This window comes from Castor canadensis, chromosome 4 (genome assembly GCF_047511655.1).
Source record: "Castor canadensis chromosome 4, mCasCan1.hap1v2, whole genome shotgun sequence".
In the NCBI taxonomy this organism is placed as follows: domain Eukaryota; kingdom Metazoa; phylum Chordata; class Mammalia; order Rodentia; family Castoridae; genus Castor; species Castor canadensis.
In genome coordinates, this window is record NC_133389.1 from 107,257,106 (window position 1) to 107,272,809 (window position 15,704).

The 15,704-nt window shown below is 41.8% G+C and overlaps 1 protein-coding gene across 2 annotated transcripts in view; it reads right to left on the bottom strand.

Annotated features, from left to right (window-relative positions):
• Cacnb4 (calcium voltage-gated channel auxiliary subunit beta 4) overlaps nt 1-15,704 on the bottom strand; it is a 257,548-nt gene that overhangs the window by 228,827 nt on the left and 13,017 nt on the right. The gene's annotated exons all lie outside the window — the stretch shown is intronic.

Genomic DNA, 15,704 nt, shown 5'->3' on the forward strand with positions numbered 1-15,704 from the left:
GTTCAGGAACTAGTAGTAAACCTGGGAGAATGAATGCAGTCTGTGTTACAGTCAGGGCCAGATAGGAAAGGAGGGGATTCTATAACCTGCAATTGGGACATTGAGGATAAAAATCCTGAGAATCTCAGGGCCCTTACCAACAATTCCCTCATTCTTGCTAGAAAAGAGCACCTTCCTCTTGCGTGAAGACCTGCAAAGTCTGCAAAGTCTTCATGCAAGATGGGGGCCTGAGTCAGTCAGACTTTTTGTTGCTGTGACAAATACCTGAGAGAAACAGAGGAAAGAGTTACTTTGGCTCACAATTTCAATGGTTTCAGTCCATAATTGCTAGATTCATTGTTCCTGGGCCTGTGTTGAGGCAGAATATCATGGTGGAAGTGTGTGGTGGGACAGAACTGCTCACCTCATGGCAGCCAGAACACAAAAAGAAACTGGGGACATGATAAATCTTTCAAAGGCATGCCCCTAGGGACCTACTTCCACCAGCAAGGCCCCTTCTCCCAATAACCATCATGTTATGAATCCATTAAGGAATCAATCCATTGATTAAGTCAGAACCCTCGTGATCCACCCACCTCTCAATGACTGTGGCTGGATCAATTATTAGTCTCCGACTAGGGACCAAACCTTCAAAACATAAGCCTTTTTGCAAGACACTTCATATTTAAACCGTAACTGTGCCTAACAACGTAAATCGTGTCCCTTTTAAAATCCACCATTTCATCTCTGCCTCTGAGCCACTAACTAACTAGTTAGGTCTTGGTCCTGTGCAAGCAAGAAAAATATAGTTCCTGTGGAAGAATGAATTGCTTATTTATCAAAGGACAATGTATTAGTGGGAACCGAGGTAGGATTACTTGGAGTGGATCCGGAGCCTGTGCAAAATCTTGAAGGGGATAAACAATAACTTATTGACATGGAGCACGGTCATGACTCTGGGCTCAGAGTCCGGGCAAGTACACCTGTAACTGGTCCTACCACTCAGCGGGAATGAGAAGCCATCTAAGAAGCTTGGACAGGATGGTGGTTTCCTGCCAATGGGGTGAAGATGCTGGAGTTGAGGAGACAATCAGAAGGGTCAGAATGTGGTACTGTTAACATGAATTTCTTTTTTATAAGACTGAGGAACCCACATATGTTTTCTGAAAGGATGAAGAGGAGCATTCTCCCTTCACTGAGGTTATAAGAGGTAAACTGATGAGGAAGTGTTAGAGCCTTTGATATACACACTTACACATGTAGGAACCACTTCATATCCTGTAGGTCCCACCATTCCAGCCACTGCTGGAGAACCATTCCAAACAGGCATTAGTCAGTTTCTCACAGGTACAGGGACCTTTGTTTTTCTGGCCTTGGAATTCTCTGACAAACAGGAAGTTGGCATTCACTTGTGCAACCTGGTGTATGAGGGAGAGAGCTAACCCCTGTGGGGCTACCTTTAATCAATGTAGAAGGAAGTCAATAGATAAATGCTTCTTCCTTTCCTGGTCCAGGTAGGTAATTCTTTTAGTTTGGTTGGTTTTTGTTGTGGTGGTGGTGGTTTTGTTGGTCATGTTTGGCATTTTGCTTCTGTTTTTAAAGGTGGAGAGTTCTGACATGCATTTCACAGGACTCCACAGGAAGGCATGACATCATCAATCACTAGTTCTTCCAGAGCTCACCAATTTCTCAACACATTCTGGCACTGGCTTTGCCTCTGTCCCCTCCTGCTGCTTGGAATCACTTCCCAAATAATCTACCTGCACACAGGCTTTCAGAGAAAACTAGAATAAAACAAGGCCCAAGTACTTTAATATGGGTCAAGAGCCTCCTAGGAAATTGGTTCTGCAGCAGAAGTAGCAGTGATAAGAGCATCTGCAGCAGATTCCCACCTCCAACCAACCTCCCTCAAAACCTCATCTCGAGCACATAAGTAACACCCTTTCCCCACAAAGGAATCAAATGCTACTTTCACACATACCTTCCACACTAGGCCTTTTACAGCTCAACCTGATCATCTGACAGCAAAGTAAGTAAATGCAGAGACCTGGCAGTAGAAAACAAGTGGGAAAAGTATTAACAGATATTTAAATGAGACATAATCTTATAATAGTGTTTTAGCTCCAAGACATATTAAAAAGAGCCTATCACAAAGCCAGTCACTCCAGGTATGCTTAATACATTTCTGCTATTTAACGGAAAAATTTCTCCTTTATTCTAGATCTATTGGTAGGTTAACAACATTTGTCAATATTTAGAGGTCAACAAACAAGAATTTGCCTTGACTTCACAAAAAGAAACATGTAAAAGTCGACCTAAGGGACTTGGAGTGCAGCTATGTGCTAGAACTCAAGCTTGACTGGAGTGCAGCCCTGGGTTCGCTATCCAGCAACAACGAAAACAAAAAAAGTTGGCCCAAAAGTAAGAATTACTCAAAACATCACAGAGTATCCCATAAACATGTACAATTTTTACGTTTTACACATTAATTTTAAGAATAAATTTAAATGAAAAAAATAAACATTGACTTTTCTGATTGAAACCCAATCATGCTGAATCAAGAATAGAGTACTTCTTAGACAAACAAGAATTTTAGCAAACCAAATGCATCCCACATACTTTTTTTTTTTTTTTTTTTTGAGACAGGGCCTCACTATACTGCCCAGCCCAGTTGTGAACTTGTGGGCTCAAGTAACCATTCTTCCTTAGCCTCCCAGGTAGCTAGGACTACAAGTGTGTGCCACCTCACCTGGCTACTTCCCTTTTTCACACAACCCTTTTCATGCCTTGCTAGTGTACTTGCCTTAAAGAATAATTTGTGTATTAGCTAAATTTGTGGTTAGAATTCTTTTGGGAGGAAGGGTTTACAATTCTTTGTGAGTCAATCATAAATATTAATATAAATACCAAGTCATCATGGGTTGTGACCCCATGAAATCATACATGCTTTTTAATATTTCACACAAAAACTAGACTTAACACATAAATGGGTGTCCATAAAAACTATGCAGAAACAAGAGAACCTTGGTTTTGTCTTTTACATGCATGTAAGAATAGCTTAAAGCATCACTGCTATGCTGTTGACTCCTAATTGTAGTATAGTACAATTACAATAGCAATCTGACTTGGCTAGCAGAAATGAAGTCGAGAAGTGAGGCTAATTTAAACAGGAAGATCAACAGTTAATCATTTCAGTAAACTAAAGCCACATCCTAACTGAAGGGGTGTTAAAATTATTATTCACATATGCTTCTTCATAGTTGCTATCTCTCACAAATGACTTTGGATCAAGAAACAAGTAATCAAAGGCTGCATATTTAATAACTGTTGTTCACATTGAAATTTCTTATGCTATTAATATCTAAGTTCCCTTCTGTGACTTTAGGCTATTTTAAAAAGGGGGGGGGGGGAATACAGAAACCTTGTTACCATGGAGACTGTAAGCCGGTCAGCCCATCTGCTGAAGAGGATATAAAATTTTGTAAGTAGAATTTTAAAAGCCTTACTATGAGAAAGAACTCCTCAAACACAGCAGAGAGGAAGGAGCCACAGAAAGTCTGGCAAATGGCCATTTGCCACACTGGGGGCTCTCATTGCTTTGATAGTAACCATGAACCTGCAATGATTTGTTTTCTGGAGGAAACTTTAATATTAGGATTCTAAAGGTTCAAACATATTTTGGCTAATGATATTTATATTATTTTTAGGGAAAATAAGAATTTATATTAAAAACTAGTCCAGGGAAACCTATGATTTGGTCTGTTTGGTTTTGAAAAAATTGCTCCAAATGTTTATCACATTTTTATTTCAAAAAATACCCTATAAAAATCTAAAAACAAAATTAAAAGTATGATTTTTAAATAATTATGGTATGAAAACACAATATAATCTTTAGGGCTTTATGCTATTTAGTGTTTTTATTCTGTTTTCTAAACATATGAGTTCCTTATATAACATGTGAGATGCTCTAGGTTTGATCAGCAGCACTGAAAAAAAATTTTTAGTAAATAAATACATGAGTTCCTAGTCAAAAAATGTATTCATTCAACAAAAAGCATGGGGTTGGAGACTCCTCCTAGCAAGCATAAGGTCTTAAGTTCAAACTCCACCACAGGGGGCAAGGGGAGAACGGTGCACACCTAGCAGGCACCAGGCCGTGACCAAAATGAAGATAGGAGGGACATCAATGTTCACTCTGTAGGAACTGACGGGGGTGACTTGTCTTCACTCATTCTTCCATTCCTTTATTCCATAAAGGTTTCCTGAGCACTCACTATGTATGAGGCAAGGTTCTAGACACTAGGATCAAAAGCATCAAAACTCGCTGTCCTCCTGGAACTAACAACCAGGTATTATTCACAGTTAGAAGACAAAAACTGAGAGAGGCAGTTTACAATGACAGGAACTGTAAGATGACGGAATGGCTCCACCAGAATGGCCAAAAGTGGTCAGATCAAGATTCCAGAAGAGGTGGCATTTGAGCCAGGGCTTGACACACGAGCAGAAGCAAGGACCACCAGTTGAGCACGGTGTCACACACTGTAATTCCAGCACTTGGGAGGCAGATGCATCACGAACTCAAGGCCAGTCTGCACTACATAACAAAAGCCTTTCTCAAAGAAAAAAAAGTGGGGACTTATTCTGGGCCAAGGGAGCAGAGTGTAGAGGTGTAAATGTGGTAAGAGCTACCTTTTATTCCACAGCTCTAAGACAACTTGAGAAATTCAATGTGCCTGAAGTGGCTTCATGAATATTAAACTTTAGGGAAATTTGTGTGTGAAGTGGTTTAAGAGTAACACTGAGAGGGAGGGGGTGGGGGGTAGGGGGGAGAAATGACCCAAATATTGTAAGCACATATGAACAAACGAAAAAAAGAAAGAGTAACATTAATTTTCCCAAAAGACAAAATTCCTAATTAAAGAGTATTCATGCTTCAAGATAATATTATAAGTCAATTTTTAATAGTAATAGTAATCTTTTAATATTATAAGCCTTTCCACAGATAATATCTCAGTCAAGGCTCACAAAACAAAACAAAAAAAAAAAACACCCTATAATGAGGCATGGCAGTTACTTATCTCCATCTTACAAGGGTGCCAACTAAAACTCAAAGTTAAGTGACTTACTCCAGGTCTAGTAAATGACTAAGCTAACTTTAAACTTGAGCCTTTACTGAAAAATACCAAGCTCTTTCTACTAGACCAGAATTTAGTGCCAAATTTAGGGTTTTCACAAAATAACAAGAAAATGCTGTTAGAGAGCAACATATCACAAATGCTACTGGTCCGAGGAAGAAATCTGTACAGATCTACTTTTGGCACAGGTGTAAGGCACAGGAGAGCTGAGGCTAGCTGGCTATCAGCAATGTCAAATACCAGCAAAATGATTTCCTTGACAAGGGAGCCAGGCAGAAAGGAAAGACTTCTTCCTTGCCATCGAAGATCTAAAAGTCTCCAAGCCCTTCTACTCCCAACTCCCACACCAAAGGCCTCTGAAAACATCCTCCTGCTTCAGTTTGCTGTTGCTTTGCCCATAGTAAGCTGCCAATCGTGCCTTTGTTATGTTTACATGAGAATTCAGCCGTCCCCCAGATTTAGTGCCATCACCAAAGCTGGCATAATTAGCAGAAGAATAGAATGATTATGAATTTTGAACAAGCTGAGACAGAAATGTAAACTAATGAATTGCTTAGTATATAAACAAGCAAATAGGTTAAGTAACGTAGGAGATTGGAACACAGTACAGTATAATGAAAATGCTCTGTGGAAATAATTAAATAGACATTTTAAAACAGCAACAGAGATCACCATGGGCAAATTTGTCAGTCTGCTCTCAGTGCTTAAAAGTCCATGCTCCATCACAGCTGGGTCCTCTGGACACAGGGGATGAGGACACTCTTTCAGCAGCAATGCAATACTCCCAACAGCTGCATCTTGTCATAAGGAACTCAAAGGAAGTATCCTGGCCTCTCCGTGGAGAGCAGGGGTCTAAAGTCAAAGGCAGAGAGTCAGGTGAAGAACCCAAGAAAAGGGGACTGAATTTAGAATCAGGCAGGCAGGCAAGGGAGGAAACACAAAATAAAGCAAAGTTGTACGAACATCACCCTAGGAGTTGGGAGTTATAAATCCTAACTAGCAGGCTAAGCAACAGAGGTGAGGGACTCAGAGTAAGTGCCAGAAACTAGCTTGTTCCCCAAAGCTTTAAGCTACCAGCACTGCCACCATCACCACCGCCCCCACTGCTATCATTACCACCTCCACCCTTGCCACTACTACCATCACCCCATAATCACTACCATCACCGCTACCCCCACCACCATCACCGCACCACTACCTTAACACTACCACCTCCATCATCACCACCACCCACAGCAACAGCAGCAGTGTCACCAGGACAAACATCATGACTATCACTATGCCACTGTCACTACTATTCGTACTAACACCCCACCTTCATCTACACCATCACCTCTGTCACCACCACTACTATCACCACCATCACCTCTACGCCATCCTTACCATCACCACTCCCAGTCTGCCACCACCAAGACCACCCCACCCTGACCCCAGTACCACTGACAGCACCATCAGTACCACTACTATCACCATCGCCACCCTCACCACCACCGTCATCACTCTAAGCTGTTCCCTTCAGGAGCACAGAGGACTGGGGAGAGGCTTTGGACTTTCTTGCTTAAAAAGGAGAAGAGCTTCAGTGGATTGTGCTTTTAAACAAAATAATGTTCATCCAGCATATATACGTTATCTCATTTTTTTTAATTCTCACATCACTTTCTGAGGAAGGTATCATTAGCCGCATTTTCTGTGCGAGAGAGATGAGCCTCAGGAATAATATTCCTTGACCCCGTCACACAAATGGAAGATGATGCAGCCTGGACTCACACTCCATCCCACCTGATTCCATGATGGTTCTGTCAGCAGCCCTGCTGTGCTGCCTGGGAAGAAAATTAAGATACAGCTAAGTCCTTGAGGGGTCCCCTGTCAATGGGAGAGACTTGTAAATATATCTTTTCAAAACAATGTGAGAAGCACGCTGCGTGTACCATGGGAGGAAAAAACTAATCCTGCACGGGGGTGTTGGAGAAGACTACACAGAGGATGTGACATTTACATAGTCATGAAGGAAAGGAGTAGGAGTTCGCCAGAAAAAGCAGCAGAGGGGACAGCATTCCAGGTATAGCACTAACAGACCAGGGGGACACAAGGCAATGTGGACTTCCTCCTGCTGGTTCCATTGACTTTCCCACATTTGAGCTCTGTCCTAGCTGACTGACAGTTTCCATGGGATTTGGATGAACTGAGCCATATATCCCCAGCCATGCACACAGCCCCCTATCTCAGCCTTTCCTTACCTCCAACCCAAATGCCACAGTTCAAAGAGTCTTTTTGTCTCAAAGGAAGTCTGGGAAGAAGAGGATCCTGTCTGCAGGAACCTCGGCACCCAATATTGGGCATCAGCCACAGGAGGATTAAGAGCAAGGTGAGAAGAAGGGCTTCTTTGATGCCCTCTAGTTAGGTGGAATGGTCTTGAAGCAGATCCAGGATGGAGTGCCCAAACAACACATGTAAAAGAATAAAATATTTGCCCACCTATGATTCACCAAACAGCACCAAACCTGGGGTATGCATTTTGTCTGGAAGTTTTCTGGGAAAGTAGATTAGAAAGAAAAGAGCTATGGTGCCAGCTATGAAGTGGACATGTGATTACAGCAGCTCCTAATTATTTTCATGCAAAAATCATTGCAGTTATGGCTTTGGGATTGAAATTATGGGTCTGCAAATATCCATTGTCATGGTTTCAAGTAACTCCAAGCTATTTTCTAAGAAGATCCCACCTTTGAATCACCTGTGGTATACCTCAGTTTTTTTCCTAACAATAAAGAGTAGGTCTTAACTGGGTGTGGTGGTACATGCCTGTAATCCCAGTGGGAGACATAGGCATAGGTAAGATGAGAGGTCCAGGCCAGCCCCAGGGAAAAATGCAAGAACTACCCAAAAAAAAATACTAAAGGAATATTTTTAAAAAAAGGCTAGAGGTATGGCTCAAGTGGTAGAGTGCCTGCCTAGCAAGCACTAGAGCCCTGCGTTCAAACCCCAGTACTGAAAAAAAAAAAAAAGAGTAGGGAGTAAGTCCTACCCAGATCCTTACCCAGCTACCAAATCACCATAATTCTATTCATCTATCAATCAATCAATTAATATTTATTAAATACATCTTCCAGTGCATATTCTGTCAACTTGGAATGTGCAAGGATATACCCATTGTCTGTCTTTTTTGGAGCTTTCATTCCAGTGACAAGTAATAGGAATGAATAAGTAAAGTAAAGACAACAGAAGGTCATTTCTGATAGTAATTGAGTGTGATAAAGAGGAAGAGGAAGGGGGTGTCCTACCTTAGCCTAGGCAGCCATAGGAGATTTCTCTATGAAAGTAAGGCTTGTATTGAGATGTGAAGAAGTAGGAAAATTGAGATGTAAAGAGCTGGAAAAAGAACATTCTGGAATGAGCAGAAGACAAAAATGCAGAGGCAGGATTAACGTTGGTTTATTCAAAGGACAAAGATGGCCAGAGACAAAGAGAGGAAGGATAGAAAGATGAAGATGAAATAAGAAAATTTGGAGTTAAATCATTACAGAGCTTCGTAGGCCACAATAAGATATTTAGGTTACATTTTAAATCCAAGTGAAATTCACTGGAAGGGATAATAAAACAGGGGAAAGACCTGGTCCGATTTCCTTTCTAAAAAGATACCTCTGGCAATTGTGTGGTGAATGAAGGAGAGATATTCAGCAGATCAGAAGAGAGACAGCAGTAGCTCAAACTAGAACTAGGGTGGCAGGAGAGATGGATGGATTTGTGGTAGCAGTTTTTGCAAGGTAACTGACTGGGAGGATCCTTTAGTTCCATCATTTCAATATTACTGCACAGTTCTGTGAGGAACAATATTTGGACAGATGCCACATCTACATCTGTGAGATTTGTGGAACTCTTGAGTTCCTTGAAGATGTCTCTAGAACTGAGGAGAAAGCCAGGAGGGTAGTCCAGAAAGAGCCTCCACCCAATCAAAGCATCTCCAAGTCCTGATTACCAAGGATGACATCTGCAATGTCACTTGAAGAAAGGATTTCTATGCTAAAACCACATGACTTGATGAGGCAGTCTGCTTTACTGGCCCCAGCGCCTATTCTCTCTTTCCTTCCAGAAATAGAGCTGTTCCAATTCTGAGACTTCACATGGCAAGTCACTTAGAGACCATATTTCTCAAGTTGCTTTGATGATAAAGGTGGTGTCATGACAAAGTTCAGGCCAATGGGCTATAAGCAGAAAATACGTTTAACTCCTGGTCGTCTCTGTAAAAATGAAGCTACTGATCCTCTTCCTTCCCTTTAGAGCTGCCAAGAAAATGGTGACAATAACCAGCACATTGGACCCAAAAATGGGAACCAAATGCTTAGAATAGCAGAGCCACCCATCAGCTGCATTCTTGGACCACTGGTTTCTTGGAACAGAGCCATCTCCCCACTCTCACCTGCCCATCTACCTGTGGACTGTTAAGTGACAAAGAAACACATAGTGTAGCTTTTGATTTCAGTATTACAACATCTCAGCCTACCCAAGCAGTTTCAAGAGCCAGTGAATGATCTGTCATGTCTCTAGTTCCCTCTGCTGTAGCCAAAACATTAGTGTTCCAGATGGTGATTGCTCTATTGGAAAGAGAACAACAGCAAGCAAACCCCCAGCTCACCCAGGCCAGACATGTAGAGTGAGTAAAAAGTAAACCTTTGTTGTTGCTATTTGGAGAAATGTATATTATTGCAGCATCACCTAACCATCTTGACCAACATATCCTGGTTGGAAAAAAGCCACTCTAAAGTCTCTCTCTGGATTACATCAGACCAGAGAACTACATTCATCATCTGGAGTTTTGAAAATATTGACGCCTGAGTCCAACCCGCCCCTACTCCCAGAAATCCTGACTTAATTAGGCTGAGAGGTGGTCCAACAGAAGGATTTGTAATAGTGCCCTGGTGACTCTAAGGTACAGCCAAGGATAATAAGAAGCACAGCCATTGTGCATAGTACAGCAATGGTTCCTACAGAGCTGCTAATGAAATGTACTGGGGCATGATGAGAGATATTATCTATATTTTGAAAGATTTAAAAAACAACTTCAGAATTATGATAAGGCTTAATTATTCAGAAGCTAACTTACTATCTTACACAGTTTCAGCTCTATGAGAATGTGGGAGAAATTTCTATTTGCCTAAACAAGTTTACTTTTACACTTGGACATCGTAAATCTCATAAATGACCTTGTTTTTCTCTTTCAGTAGTTCCTAGAAAGTTCACAGTCAAGTCACTGAGTAGGAATTCATTGCCACATATTCTGTGTACTCAACACCAGGACTTATCTGTATTTTCTCCTTAGTTCATGGGATTTGCTTGTGACATAATATAAGTTAGTATAAATCATTTCCAGAAGAAGGCAAGATATAAATACATTTTTTACATCATGAGTAAGGAGCGCGTGCTACTGAATGAAAAAGGGATAAGAAGGAAAACAGTCAAGTGCACCAGCTTACCAATTATTGTATTAGTCTTCTTGAGCTGCTATAACAAAATATCATAGAATGGGTGGGTTAAACAACAGGAATTTATTTCTCACAACTCTAGAGGCCAGGAAGTCAGGTGTATTTTATTCTCATTGAAGGCCCTTTACCTGGCTGGCAGAGAGCAGCCCTCTCACTCTACTGTCAGATAGCAAAGAGAAAACTCAAGTCTGTCTTCTTACAAGGGCCCAACTCCATCATGGAGGCCTTACCCTTACAATCTCAGCTAAACAAAACTATCTTCCAAAGGTCACTCCTTCAAATGACTTCATGTGTTAGGGATTTAATACCTAGGAATCTTTGGGGAATACATTCAGTCCATAAATATCCAGGCAATTTAAAAGTATAGGTCCTTTATTCTAAAAATACCTGCAGAGCACTGTTCACAATAGCCAAGCTATGGAAACAACACAAATGTGTAGATAGATAGATAGATAGATAGATGTGTATATGTATGTGTGTGTGTGTGTGTGTGTGTGTGTGTGTGTGTATAATGGAGTTTTATTTAGCCACAACACAAATGTGTAGATAGATAGATATGTCTGTATATGTGTGTGTGTATGTGTGTGTGTATACATATAATGGGAGTTTTATTTAGCCATAAGAAAGAATGAAACCTCATGATTTGAAGGTAAATGGGTGCAACTGGAGGATATCATGTTAAGTGAAGTAAGCCAGGTTCAGAAAGACAAAAGCCACATGTTTTCTCTCTTATGTGGAAGATAGATCCAAAAGATAAACATATACACAAAAACATATGATCATATACAAACTTCTATGTACAACATGTTTGTAATAGCAAAGCTACTCTGTGGAACTTGGAGGAGGGGGGAAAGGAAAAGAGAATGGTAGAGAATCAGCAATGTTGAAATACATGACATCTGTGCAGGTAGAGGGCATAATGATATGTATGGAAAGCTGTTGAATAATGGGGGTGGAGGGTGAGGGGTAAGGGAGAGTAATGGAAGTGGTTGAACGGACCAAAGTAAAGTGTACTCACTGCAGGGACACTTTGAGAAACCCCTTTGAACACTGACTTTGGAATTAATAATGAAAGTCAAAGCCATAAAATAAGAAGTGTGTGGGGAGGGTAAATGGAGATTAAGGTGAGGGAATATGGTTGATGGGCTTCATATATACATGTATGGGTATATAGATATATAACTGAATGATGAAACCTCTTGCAATTTCTTTAAATGGGGCTGGGAAGGGTTTGGAGGGTTGGTGGGAGTGATCTAACCAATGTACAATGTAAGGCTATTTGAATTGTCACAATGAATCCCCCCTGTACAATGAATAAATCCTAATTTTTAAAATATCTGCAGAGTCTACTTTGCAACTAGTTAATGTTTCTTAAAAATGAAATTCCTGCCTTGTCACTGGAAAACAAGCAACCATGCTTGCACTATGTATGCAAACTCAGGCACCAGAGAAATAAGAGGAACGTTGGTATTGAAAGCTCCTAATGCAGTGTTTTCAAATGATGAGAATCAACTTTGTGGTTCCACTCACCTTCAGCAAATTTCCAATATGGCAACTTCTGTTATTCTTTATTGTAGATTTAAAGCCCCATTAGCTACCTGCCCTTCCTGGGGCTGTAATAATCCTAACAGAAGGGGCTGCATGACTCCTCACAGACTTCCTTGTAATAGCTTCCAGGATGCATATATGAGAACCCTCTCACCACAGCTCACAAATACTTCATTCTTGACAACCCACTCTATTCTTTGCACATCCTTTCATGCCTCATGCATATGCTTGCAAGTTATAAATTCCAACTCTATCCCAAATTAACTTCCTCCTATAAACTTCTCCATGTCATCTCTTTGCTACCTTATAAAAGAATGTCCTTATTAAAAGTTTTCAAAATACTAAATGACTATGTCTTATGAGGTCATCTCAGCAGCCAAGTGACACAGGCTTTCCGCAAAAGCTACTGCTGGGGCTCAGAACTGGATACCCTAAAGTAGAGTGCTTTGGCATTCTGCGTACTTCGAACTAAGGACACTGGAAGGCCTCAAAAGCAAGACGACCTTCTCCTGTCTGCCTGTCTCTTTCTCCCATGAAGCAAGTCAAAGAACTCAAAATTCTCCCACACCAAAACAGATCATAGAAACTAGAATCCCTCTCCTCTGAAACAAACCAAAACCCATCATTTCTGCTTGAAGACCCTATTCCACGTGGGTCCTGCCCCACATAAAGGAGAAGGAATACTTCACAGAGGCCAAGAAGAATCCAGACAGGGCTTGCTGAGTTTCCCACTCAGCAATTACTCTAGATCACGCCTTTTTGTCCAGTCACAATCCTACACAGCTGTCCATCTTCAGCAAGCCTAAGCATAAAAACAGACGGCTTTCCCCAGATCTTTGGGTCTTCACTTGTATCATGTGAAAACACTGTCAAAGTAAATTTGCTACTTTTTTTCCTGTTAACCTTTGTGTCACTACGGGAGTGTTGCTTATGACCCTTTGGGTCAGTGAGGAAAATATGGAGGATTTCTGCCCCTGGTCCCTGGAATACAGTGTTTACCACCAAAAATAAACGAGTTGATCACACCCTCTGAGGTAGAGCTTGGTGGAACCTTAGAGGTCACCTAGTCCAACCTACTCTGACCCTAACTTTTCATAAAGGAAACGGAGACCTGAGAAATGTTAATTCAGGCAGTCACCTGGTGCCAACTTGTATGATGTCTCAGAAGTTCATTATTTAGTCAGTTATTTGGAACTTCCTAAACATTTCCTCATTGAAAAACATCGTCACAACAGAAATTCCAGCTTCCAAATTAGTCTACAAAATCCTACTTTTTTTCTTTTGGCAGTATTGGGGTTTGAACTCAGGGCTTCGTGCTTGCTAGACAGGTGCTCTACCGCTTGAGTCACTCCTCCAGCCCTTTTTGCTCTGGTTATTTTGGAGATAAGGGTCTTGCTTTTTGCCCAGGCTGGCCTGGACAGTAATCCTCCTATTTTAAGCTTTCTTTTTCCTATTTTAAGCTTTCACTGAGATGACAGGAGTGTACCACCATGTCCAGTTTTTTTCTGTTAAACTATATTCTCACCAACTTTTTTGCCTGGTCTGGCCTAGAACAATAATCCTCCTTATCTCAGCCTCCCAAGTAGCTAAAATTATAGGAGTGAGACCCTAGCACGTAGGCACAAAATCCTATTTAGGATGGACAGCAGTGACAATGACAGCACAACCATGTGAACGTACTTTAATGTCACTGAATTGTCTAAAACATCATAAGAATGATAAATTTTATGTTACATGTATTTTACTCATTTAAAAAAAAAAAGAAAAAAGAAACAACTGAAAAGCAACTGAAATATGTGATACCAGAAAAAGGAGAAGCCCAAAAAAGGAAGAACTTCCCACCCTCTTGCCTGGGTCTAAAATTTCCTGAAGGACCTGGCCCTCTCCGTCCCCAGCCAGGGTCACCTGACCTCAGTCTCATTCCTAGAAGTGACCAAGTGCTGGCTAAAGGCTATACTCTGTCCACAGTGTTGTCTCATGAGCTGTTTCACGCCAATGAGATTCAAGAAATGTGTGTCGTGTGCTTCAAGGGCAAAAGAAAGAGATCCTCTCCTTTCTCATTCTGTGAGAGCCACCATAAAAGCATCCACCTTTTCCACCTGACAGGACAGTGGATAAATGGGAGGTCCTAGGGCACTGCCACCACCATGAGGGGTTCTAAATGGAGATGTAAGTCAGCACACAGAAGTGCACACTGACAGTACGTTGTGAACAGAGGTGCAGACAGAGGAAGCAGCTAAGTTTCTAGAACAAGCCACACCTGAAGGCTGAAGTCCACTTCTGTACTTTCACTTGTATGAACCAATAATTCTATACTTTAATCAATCTGTGCTCTTTACTAACAACTGAAAGGCTCCTCACAGATGCATTCCAGAACATATCTGAAATATACCAAGTCTGGTCCTCATTCACTTCTTCTTTTGAAACCATTTCCCACTAACCACAGTCTTTCTTCCCAGGCACCCAGTGCCCTCTTCCTGTCAAAAGGACTCCATTCTGATACCTCATCCACGCCCCAGCATCACCTTCCCCAAGCCTCCCTCTTCTACTATTCACCCCGTGCACAAGTGCAAGTGTATAAAGCAAAATACAGAAGTAATTATGGCTGTGTTGCAACTAAGTCTAGTGGACACAAAGTTTATCTCTGCCAGTGTGGAGGTCGACATGTACAACACGCACTGGTGGGATGGGCACTGCTAGGGGCAAGTGCTGTGTTCACATCAGAGCAGAGGTACATGATGTCTCGTCCCTAGTGGGAGACCTACAGAGAGAGATGCACATCAAAGCTGCAAACGCTGGCCTCACGAGGGAATCTGGAGATGCAGAGCACAAGAAATGCCATGTGAGGGACAGAGACAGAGTGAGCCGGAGTTGAGGAAGTCTGGAACACAGCTTGTCTAGAGGGGCTGGGAAATACGGAGCTGAGAGACACATCATAGAAGGAAGCAGCGCTGTTCTCACAAGGGAAGGTGGTACACTAGCAGGAGATGCCTTCCTCTGAGGGGCGGGCACTCGCTCGTGTGGAAGACACTCTCTGGGCTCACAGAAGGATGTCAGGGGCAAAGCACTGAGGTCCTAGGTCTCCATGAGGAAAAAATGAACAAGAAAAATGTGGCCTGTCAATGTCCTCCTTCCTCTTGTCCCATCTGACACATTGGTAATGATACCAGTATAGACACGCAGTTTGGCGGGCCACCGGGACACACAGATCACACAAAGGAGTATTTAACAAGTGAACAGGCCTAACAGTGTCAAAACAAAGCCAGAGAAGACCTGGTGCTACAGGAGAAAGCTTTGTGGAGAAGGTTCCAGAGGGGTTTTAACAGATAGAAAGATCATTGTGAAGGGGAAAGGGCACCAGACATGGGAGTTCACAACTGAAATCCCAGCTACTCAGGAGAAGGAGGCAGAAGGATTGTAATCAAAAGCTGGCCCCATGCAAAACAACATAAGATCCGATCTGTAAAACAAATTAAAGCAAAGAGGGCTAGAGGTGTGGCTCAAGTGGTGGAGTGACTGCCTAGTAAGTACAAGGCCCTCAGTTCAAACCCCAGTACTGCCCAAA